Consider the following 11611-nt stretch of genomic DNA (forward strand, 5'->3'; position numbering starts at 1 on the left):
AAATGTTTAAAAACGACTATTAAGATGAAAACAGAAGCCTGGCTGGTGTGTTTCAGTGGAATGGGCACCACCCTGTGAAGCAAAAGGCCACCGGTTCAATTCCCAGTCCGGACACACGCCTGCGCTACAGGACAGGTCCCCGTCTGGGGGCACGCGAGAGGCAAAATCGGTCAAGGTATCTCCTACACACTGATGCTTCCCTCCATCTTTTTCTCCCTCCTTTTCCCTCTCTCCAAAAGGAAATAAACAAAATCCCTAAAAAAAGAAAACAATAGAATTAGCTATAACTTCCAAGTCAGTAGAGAAAACACAAAGTAAAAATATTTCAATCATTCCCAAATAAGTCACTCTAATATTAGAAAAGAAGAAAAAGCAGGGTAAATTGAAAGCGAAAAGTAACTATTAGGAAAAAGTACAACTCCATGAGAAATATAAGTAATTGATCAGTTCAAGGCAGATATTTTCAGATTGTGTTAAAATATCCTAGCTGTATTGTTTAAAGAGACTTGTAACACATAAGAACCCAGAAATATGTTTAAAAATCAGTTTGTTAAACATAGGTATAGCTATATTATTATCAAACAAAATATACTTAAAGGTTTAAAAAAAGAGAAAGACATTGCTAAAGTGGAGCCTGTAACATAATTTAATACTCTCATTCCCTAAGAATACATAACACGATAATTCTAAATTACTTTGTGCCTAAAAACAAGCCAAAATGGACATAAAGCAAAAAGGGAAATAATTACAAAAGAAATTGACAAACTGAGTCAAGGCAATTGAATGTACTTGGATGCAGAATATATTAAAACAACTTTTTTAGGAACTGAGAAATAAGTAGGCAAAACAAGTACGTGAGCTTATAATAGATAAAAGCATTGAAAATTGGAGAACAGCATTGAAAAATTGGAGAATAGACACGTTTCAGGAACAAAGGGGACATTTATGATAACTGACCACATATTAGGCCATAATTAAGCCTTAATAATGGAAAGACTCCCAAATCAGCAAGTATGAGTTTGCCAGTCACCCCAAGTTTGTTTTTCAATCATGGTTTCCTTGAAAGCATTAACATAACTCGCAAACACAAGATGAAGGTGGGAGAAAAAAGAGTTCAGAGGGACATATGCAGTACCATACCATTCACACAAAAGACTCACAAAGTCAAAGATTGGCATTAGAAATTTCGAAATTCAAGAGATGCTAACTCTTACATTCAGTGCATGAGGAATAAAAGAAGACCAGGAACACTCAGATTTATTGTGCTATTTAATTTCTTAAAGCTAGTACTTCCACAAGGATTCAGAATATCATCTTTAGACCTTCTTACATGCCTGGAAATTTTATAATAAAAAAATAAACTAACAAATAAACAAATGCTCTGTACATCTCTTATTGGGAAAGAATAAAGATAACATATTGCTTGTAAAAGGGATATATATCCCTTATTTAGGCTAATATGTGAGTATATGCATATAATCTATTTAGAGATGTTTATATGTTAATGGAGTAAATGGCCTTTACTTAAATCAATAATCCTCAAACTAGGCTGTGCATTAAAATTGCATGGCAGATTAAAATAAAACTATCAAAGCCTGGATCTTGCAACTGGAGATTCTGATATAATTGATCTAGGGTATGACTTGGACATTCCACATTGCATAAACATTTTCCTAGTAATCTCTTGTGTAGCTAGCATTGAGAACACTATCTTAAAGAGATGTGTCTTTTAAAATGGATTTTTAAACGCCACGCACCTATCCTTTTATTTAAGGGGTCTTCTGGCAGCAGAGATGGTCAGCTGTCCCAGAACTCTCCTCACAACTCAATTTGTGTTATTTTCCATTTTGAGACAGGTGTAAAACGAATCACTGCTATAATAAAATTTATTACCTTTCACTTCCCCACAATCCATCACTGTATGTAATGCAAGGTATTGTCGATGAAAGAACGGAAACCTAAGAAGGGTCTTTTAAGAGTTTATCTGAGCCAAACTGATGACAATCACAGGAAGTAGAATCCAATGGATTGAGAAAATGCATCAGAGACTCAAAGGAGGAGATACAAGGGGGATTACATAAAATTTATTGGTGGTAGATTAAGGGGGCAGGAGAAAGCCAAGCAGGGAAATTGCTGAGACTGGATAAAAAGCAAAACAGAAAGGCACATACTTCTTTTACACCTGTGGGTAAAAAGTAGTTAACACTCACAGCACACAGAGATGGTATTTGGGGAACCTGTCACAATGAGGAGTTCTGTGGTCTTGTGCTCTGATGCCTGCAGTTGTGCCTTGAGGAGTCTAGAGAAGGAGACTACTCTGCCATTTCAAAGGTATGTTATCTTAGATCCATAAAACAATTGGTAACATCAAAGGTAAAGACGGACCTTTGTCAAGGAAGCCTGCAGGCCTAGGACAAGACTACCCACCATCACCAGATGTTAGTTAGAATTTTTATGTTCAGACCACCCTGTGTGGTTGGTTACTTTAGGACTAAGTTTGTAAGTCCCACAATGTGGCTTCCCCTGGGCTTGTCAGGTTTAGTATGTGGCCCCCTTTCCATCCACAGTATGAACGGTATTTAAATATATGCTTCTAAGAGAATATAGATAAACTTGTTCAATGAAGAATCTCTGCCTCTGTCATGTCTGACATTTTGTCTCCAGGATTCAAATTCGGCTGGTAAGAGAGAAGCCACAAGGATAATTTTATACTATTAAAGTATGCCTGCATGAATTTTCTCCTAATATTTCAGATTATCAAGGCTACCTACACAAGAAACAAATATGCAAAGAATTTAATTAATTTATTTGTAAACAAATATTTATTAAGCAATTACCATGCATGAAATATATTAGGTGCTGAAAACAGCATTAAGAAAACACAAGGCTTGATCTCAGAGAGCTTATAGTCCGGTGGGGGAGGATGGCTAGGGCCGGGAGGATGCAAACACCCAGCAGATGGGCATTTCAATGTCACTATCATAAGTATTGAAAGGGGAAACGCAAGGAGTTAGTCTGAGAAGAGTGAGGTGACAAAGAAGAGACTTCTTTGAAGAAATGGCATTTAAATTGAGAATTGAAGTATGTGTGGGGGACACAGAGGTTAATGGTGGGGAGGGAAGAATCCAGGTAGAAGAAATAGAAGACGTTTGGATTTGAAGGCAAGGGAGAGCTTGGTGATCAAAAGAAGTGTTTATAGAAAAACAAAAAACTAAACTTACTGTGACTGGAAGAGAGTAAAAACAGAGGGGGCTGGTGAAAGCCATGGCTGGAGAACCAAGTGGGGGCTGAAACTCACAGAGCCCTAGAAGCCCCAGATGAGAGGGGGTTGGGGGTCGATGTGGAAAAGATGAAAGGGATTAAGAAGTACAGATTGCCGTTTATAAAAGTAGTCATAGGGAGGTAAAGTACAGCACGAGGCAATAGTATTGTAGTAGTTGTGTATGGTGTCAGGTGGACGCTAGACTTAACCGGCCTGATCACTTCACAGGCATATAAATATCTACTCATTGTGTTGTGCACCTGAAACTAATATAATATTGTATGTCAACTGTAATTGGAAAATACATTTTTTAAAGGTTTGCATTTTTATTTTATTCTAGGGATACTTAGAATCAACTGCAGTTTTTTAAAAAATATAAAAGATGACACACAAAAATTTAAAAGCCTCTCTTCCTTCCGTCCTTTCATTCTGCTCAAATCTCACCCTCTCAAGGAGGCTACTCAGACTCTATTAAATGCAGTGACCTGTTCCCATCCTCATCCCTAACCTTGTAAACACCCTCACGCTACCGCAGTTTTCTTTCCTCTCCTACCAGTGAACTATTTACTTATCATTTTTACCGTCTGTTGTCTGTTCCTATTCACTAATGAAATCACTGAATGAGCAGAAAGCTTTTTGGTGTTTGCTGCTGTATTGTAAGCAACTTCTTAGAGAGGTACCTAGTACTAAGGAGAACATGTACTGAATATTTATTTACTCAGGACATAAATTTCACTCTTGGCTAAATCACGTTAAACTTTTGACCTTTCTCACAAATTCACACTAGACCATTTAAACTTAATTGAATAGTACATAAAGTAAGTTTTTTTTTTCTCTTCATTTTTTTTTCCCAATGAAAAGTCTTAGCATTATTTATTTAAGCTTTGTGCCAGACATGGTCACATTCTCAGCATAGAGGTCATGAACCAAAAATTCTCATCCAAAAAGATATTTTTTTAAGATCAGACCCAGAGGTACAATATTGGCAGCCGGCATGTGCGATATTTTTCTGGGCCTGTTCTCACACATATTCATTTCGGTTCACAATCCACAGCAAGAACTTCACATTTAGGGGAGGTATTTTTTTTTTTAATTCACATAGTGAACCCCGAATATTGTATGTAGCTGAGTGCAATCGCCTATAAATTCTGTAGCACAAGGCAAAATATATTTAATTCCTGAGGTATAAGAACTGTTGTGCCTGGAAGGAAGAAGGCTTGCGTTTCGGAAAGGATGCTGACCCAATCTCCAGAGGGTCTGAAGTATTGGCCAGTAGAGGGCAGCTGTAACTCTTCAAAATTGGTTCCATGTCCTGGCCATGGGGAGATGCACTTCACTCACTTGTGAATAAGCTATTATTGCCTTCAGCCAATTTTTTATTTCCTTTCTAATCATCCAGTATTGATTAGTTTTAAAAAGTAATATATAATAAAAAATGGATATGCAAAAAATAAAATCACTGATATCACCATTAGCCAGAGATAGCATAATTACTGTTAATATTTGATGTATATTATTTCAAGTACATATACATATAAATTCTATTAATTTTTAAAAAATTAGATCATGAAGTGAATATTATTGCATAACATTAAAAAACAGAATAATATGTACCAGGAAGTGCTTTAAAAAACAGAAGTAAAGAACACCCACATTGATGCGGTATGTCAAAAGGACAGGGGAACCAATTGAAAGAGCTACCAGTACCCAAAGCTGGGACAATTTGGGCAATACAATAAATGAAGTAGTAATGAATCACAATTCAAGGTATAAAATAAATATCTAAGTCAATATAGATACCATTACAATGAATAGATAAATTAATGAATGTGATAAAAAGATAAATCTGATCTGTAGAAGATTCCCACAAAGTTGAATTGTTCCCTTTCCTTAAGTGTGGGCTGCATATGTGACTTCTTTCCGAAGAATAGAGTACAGGAAAAGTGGGATAAAGTAACTTTAAAGTTCAGGAAGCTGACAAACACTACCTTAGCTAGATATTCAAGGTCAACATCAGCAAACCCAGTTGATAGTATATAGTCAATAAGTTCGATAAAATGGTTTTATCTGTGTTTTTTTCTCCCCTAATCCATAACTTAGAGGAAACAAAGACCTAGAATGACTGAAGGCAAATTTCAAATCAGTTGTGTTTATTAATTCAGCATGTAGAGGTCATGAACCAAGGAGCTAGAAAAGGCAAGAAGAAAATGGCTTCTCCTCTAGAGCCTCCAGAAAGGAATTGTCAGGAGCATATGTTCATGATATGATCTTTTCTATAAGTCAGTTGGCAACTGCTAGGCTAGCTGCCTGCTGAGTGGCCCAGCACCAAGTAATAGACAAGAGTCACACACAGTAACTATTCACTCAGCTTTTACTGAATGCAGGTTCATTCAAAGTAGAGCATCAACATACACTAATATCCTACTCACACTCTAACAATCTAAGAGAAATAAAACACACACACACACACAGCAATCATGGAGGGATAATGAACCTGAGTCCCGGAGTCTCAGTCTGCAGGTCCAGGAGACAGCATAGTGAACCAGGGAGTTGTGAGCATCTTGCAAGAAAGGATCTCTGAAGCCAGGTGGGTAGCAGGGCAGGTAAAGTCATCAGTCTAGCAGGGAAGAGCCTCTGGTGACCAATGTCAGGGAAGATCGGCATGGCATGGAGCATCGCTCTGGTATGTGGAGCTCAGCTGTCTCAGCAGAGGTGTGGAGCCTGCTTCAGTTATACCTTGAAAGTGGTGTACTCCACCCTTCTGGGTCTCTTGATAAGTGTCTTGGCATCCCTGATGGTGACTGGGGAATTTGCCCAGGAGCGTATCTATGGGTGATACATGGCTGTTCTGATCACATGTGCACATATCTTGGGTGTGTTTTTTTGCCAGACGTGTTTGCTCTGACTTGGGTAGTTTCCCTCTTGAACCAAAGTGTCATGGCTTACTGAGCCATTTGGTTGACATGAGTGACTCCATTTTGTTTTATTTACTTTATGCAATCTTGAACAGACCAATGCCATTTTATTGGTCCGCTCTCCACAGTAATACAGCCCTGATGACACCTTGGCATTAGCTTATCTTGGACTTCTGACATCACAATTGTAAGATAAATTTGTGTTGTTTTAAGCCACTCAGTGTATAGAGCTGTGTTTAAGCAATCATAGGAAACTAAATTCCAGTAACTAAATCCTCTGGATCCCAATCCAGTATAGATCTTGTTTGTTAAGTTTTGCACTGCAACAAATATAATTATTGAGAGATTTTAATATAGTTATTAAATTCACACACACAATCTTTAGTTAAACCAGTCTAGATATATCTTATTTAGTGTACAAGAATATAAAGAAATCAATTAACATTAACTAATGGATGCACATATCTCCTTAAGAGTATCATTCTATGTTTTTGCCCCCCTGTCTTTGAAAGACCTGCTCAGCCTATCTTGTCATTTTCTGTTAACCATATCTTTCCTCTCTTTTCCTGAATAATTCCCGTTTTCCTTTAAGAATCATGTCAGGGATAGCTTGCGTCCAGCACCGCCCTGACTATATCTAGCTGGGGTAGATATTTCTTCCATGTGTTTCTGTACCTTCTACCCTAGCACCCATCACACTACTCTGTCATATGTTTGAGGGTTTTCTCTGTGGCAAAGGAAGCTCCTGGGGGGAATATCTATGCCTTACTTATCTTTGCCACTCTTCAGTAATTCCTAGTACTTTCCATGTGCTGGTATTCACTACTATGTTGTTCCAAAATGAATAAATACTGAGTGAGCATTCTTTTCTTGAGTTTCCTTAGAGCCACGGGCCATAAATAATCTCCTTACTCTTGATAGTTTCCTAGTGTATAAATCTGCTCACTTGTTTTCTGGCTTAAACAAAACAAACCTAACCAACGCTAGTGCTTTTTTTTCTCCTTCAAATTTCTCTCTATCCATCCTAGTACTTTCCTCCAACTATAAGGCTCATAAGACACATCTACATTCATTGTTTCCTCTTCCTCCCCTCCTGTCTTGTGTTCATTTTTCTCCTTTGGTGAAATGGTCTTTCTTCTCACCTGTATTCATTCACTATGGCGACCAGAACAAAGGACCACGAGCTGGGTGGTTTAAATGACAGAAGTTTATTTTCTCATAGTTCTGAAAGCTAGACCTGAGATCAAGGTGTCAACAGGTTTGGATTTTTCTGAGACCTCTCTCCTTGGCTTACGGATGGCCACCTTCTCTTTGCCCCTGTAAGCACATGCTTGTGATGTCTCTGTATGTCCTCATTTAATCTCAATTACGTCTTTAATGCCCTATCGCCAAGGCATCTTAGAGCCACAATGTAAGGTAGTGGGGAATTCGGACTTCAACATAAAAATTTTAGGTGGTACAATTTAGTCTATAACACCAACTACTGGTCAATACAAGTGCTTTCGGTAGGTCCTTCAGTAACTTCATATTCTCAATGTGATGGATATTGTTTAGCCTTTTTCGGCTGAAATTCTTTAGTATTTTGCAAAGTTTACCACTCCCTTCTTCTTGAAATCCTTTCTCTTTCTTGATACTCATGCTGCTACTGCTTGTTTTCTTTCAAAGCCTCTAGCTTTGAGTCTCAACTTCCTGCATATCCTTCTTTCTTTATCCTTTATATGTAGCATCATATATAGTCCTCTGTCCTCCCTATATCTGTTTAGTAAGTAAACCCATTCAAACATTTTGTTAGGTAGTGTGTGTATAAGGTAATGAATGCCAACTTTCTATTTCTCTCTCACACGTCTGTGCTCAGCACTTGACCTATATATTCAAATGCCTACCGAATGTCTTTTGTTAAACTTAGAATGTTCAAAACAAAATGTACTATATTTTTTGTACTTGCTCTTATGTCTACATCCACATTTGCATGCACGAGGCATCTATTTACCCACAAGCCCATGCCACTTATAAACTTTCCTGAATTCATGGTTTCAATCCTCAAGTTGTATCTCTACCTCTGTGTTCTGCTTCTTTAGATCTCTTCATTTCTTTGCAGCCTCAGAAATACTTCTTAATTGAAGACATGCATCGCTTGTTTCCTGAAATACTGGAATACCCTTTTATTTGGCTGCTTGGCCTCATCTGTTTCCATACCCTATGACGAGTCCTCCTCTACATTATTTTCACAGTGATGTTTCTAAAATTAGAGTCATGTTACTTAGGGCTTGGAATCTGTACATACTTCTCGAAAGTTTTTAGGTTCAAGTGTGGAAATTTATTATAAGTTCTGTCATGACCTAGCTTTTTACTACCCTTTCACTATAATCTCCAAGCAACCACCACTGTGCTTCTCTTTAGCTAAATAAACCACTTTCCACTTTCAAAATCCCTCATGTGCCTCATGCTTTTGTGCTTTTACAGCTGCTGTTCTTTGCAAATGAAATTCCTGACTACTTTTATCATCTACCTGCTTCCTTTTTGGCTTTTGAAATTTAGATTATGCATTTTTTCTTTCAGGAAGTTTTCCTTAACCGCCAGTCTGACTAGGTGTCCCTCTCCAGTCTTCAATAATAATTTATATCTTTCTCCCATTGTCCTTATTACACCTAATTTTGGCATTAATTTATAAAAATATCTCTTAGAGAAAAAGATAGGAGCCACATTTCATTTACTTTATTAACATTTCTACTTAGAAGAATAATTGGAAAGAGTTAGCTTCTTCATAAAGAGGTGGATAAATAAATACCTAATGATAATTTTTCATCAGAGTTTGGGTTTTGAAACCAGCCTCCAATTATGGTGGTAGCCTATTGTGGCTGGTAATAAGACTTTCCCTAGATATTTTCTCTTTATTTAAACAAGAAATAATACTCTCAAATTTGTTCTACCTACACTCTTATTTTTGTGGAGTCCTTGGACATGGATACAATGGCAAGAGAGATCTCAGAAAATAATTGTCCCTATACTTTGCTCTACCCACTCTTAAATACCAGTTACTAAATGTCAATTTAACCAGTAATTATTCACTTTCTCCTGGAACTCTGTTAATAGTAGCTTAGGCCGAAAGTGAAATGAGAACAAAGAAACTTCTTTTTGTATACATTTGAAACAAAATAAATGCCACATATTTTTAAATTTAGAGCATATCATGTATTATTTGTTTTTTAAAAAGTGAGATCAAGTCCATATTATTAGAATATGAATTACTTTAAAAGATCTTGACAAAGAAAATGTAGTCACAATAAGCACAGACAAACTATTTATTCATGCTAAAACACAGATGAATCTTAAATATTTTATGACAAGTTATGAAGTGAAATACAAAAACACATGACTTAAAAAGCTATATACTTCATGAATCCATTTACATAAGATTCTAGACAAAAGAAAATTATAGAGCTGAAAAACAGATAAGTAGTGGCAGGGTTTAGAGAAATGTGGGGAAGGGTTAATTATAAAACAAGAGCATTTTGAGGGTGATGGAGGTCTTCCATAAGAAATTAGAAATACATACTGTTTGTCAAAACAAATAAGACTTTGTACCAAAATGAGTATTACTGTATGGAAATGTTAAAAAAAAAATACACATCAGAGTATAAAGAAAACATAGAATGCAAACTGTGGTAAATGAATCTAACTGTATTACAAGTAACCAAAGAACTACGCTGAAGGAAATGAGGAAGAAAGAAGCTGTTCATGGCAACCTTGGAAAACAATATTTTAAAAGAATATTGTATGGCTAAAGATAAAATGATCTAGACAGAAACACTATATTCTAAATAGTAATTGATTAACAGTTCTTAATTTATTTGTATAATATGTTTGAAAAAATAAGTAAATATACTGTTGCTAATGAGAGTCAGTTTTCTCAAGAAATTGTAAATAAGAAAAGAGAAAGGATAGACTGAACCCTGTGGTATTAGAATGAATTGTCTGTGTGTATGTATCATAAACAGACAAAGATAGATATGCAGCTAGAGAGATAGATATGTGTGAGAGCATGCATTAATATACGTACATATATTTTCTATCTCTATCCTCAGAAAGCTATTAAAAGCAGTGAAACCTCATTAATAATGGGTACCTCGCTCCCAGTTCTTGGTTTCTAAATACCATTTTCCGATGAAAAGAATTATGACTTCTTGGAGACCTTGGTGATTACAAGACCAGGGCAGGGAAATGTAATATGAGCTTAGAGTGTCTTTTGGTGCTAGAAGTTAAGAAAGTACTCAGAGCAAGTGAACCAACCAACAAAGAAATAAGGATGGGAGCATGTCAGAAGGGTGCCTGAGCCAGACTGAATGAACAACCTGATAAAGTCTTGCTGTTCAAGCTGAACAATATTAGTGACTACAACAACAATGAAAATAGTCCAAAGAATAAAGCAATCATACATGATTCCATGTTGATTGAAAACAATTGAATAAATAATTTTATTTATTTGGAGGCTATTCCGTCAGTGCCTGCAGCCCAGAGAGATTGTGGGTGCTTGGACCAATCTTCAGCTTCCACAGTAACAGGCTGCAGCAGCAAAAGATGTACAAAGCTCTGGGAAAGGTGATGTGTTTGAAGAATGATACCATTTTTAAGCAAGCCTTCCCCTTCTTAAGGTTCAAAACTTCAGGAGAGGACCCCGTCTGTTCTACAGGCGGCATCCCACTGAGTACCAGTCGGCCCTACAGGACAAAGCCCACTGTGACATTGGAAGATACACAAGTGAGACACATTCATTTGGGGACAAAAGATTTAAACATTCACTTGAGTGCCTATGACATGGCTCTGGCAGACAGTTAGGCCCAATACGTTCACGGCTTCTGTAACCATCTCTCCATGAACGTGGAAGAGAGTTCTGAAGTGCCCACAGGAAGCATGGAGGTGCTGTGGCTGCAGGGCGAAAACAGCAGAATGTTCCTGGGCTCAGTGCTTCCCTACTGTGAGTGCATGGTTCAGATCAGTGGTTTAAGTGTTACCTTTGCAGAAATTCTCTTGGGAATAATCCAAAGCAATCTTCCTGAGAGCATCAAATTGTCAGTGAAGGAGCACACTGAGGACTTCAAGCGCACGTTCAACTCAGCCAGACCTGGAAGAACTGTTAGCCAAGGTGAACTAGATCATTGCCGACCCTTTCATGCCAGCACTGGTAATATTGCGTGACAAGAGGAAGAGTGTTGGGTTGGTCAAAGTTAAGCAGGAGGCCCTGGCCCTTAGATATAAGTATCCAGCCCCACAGCCAGGAACACTAGCTCTCCTCGGTGGCGTGTTCGCCAATTGTCACCACATTCTTTTGATCTAACCCTAGGTATCCTCCATCTAATAAGAATCTGCTAAGGAAAAGACTTATTTATTTAATAAATAATATCCCTTACAAATAATCTTAACCGATAAATGTAAA

General features: G+C 37.3%; 1 pseudogene; it reads left to right on the forward strand.

The window, feature by feature from the left end:
• The first annotated feature begins 10755 nt into the window (after positions 1–10755).
• Positions 10756–11329, forward strand: LOC150020687 (large ribosomal subunit protein mL48 pseudogene; annotated as a pseudogene).
• The last annotated feature ends 282 nt before the right edge of the window (positions 11330–11611 follow it).

Source organism: Furipterus horrens, unplaced genomic scaffold, assembly GCF_987537825.1.
Source record: "Furipterus horrens unplaced genomic scaffold, mFurHor1.1.pri manual_scaffold_1, whole genome shotgun sequence".
NCBI lineage: Eukaryota > Metazoa > Chordata > Mammalia > Chiroptera > Furipteridae > Furipterus > Furipterus horrens.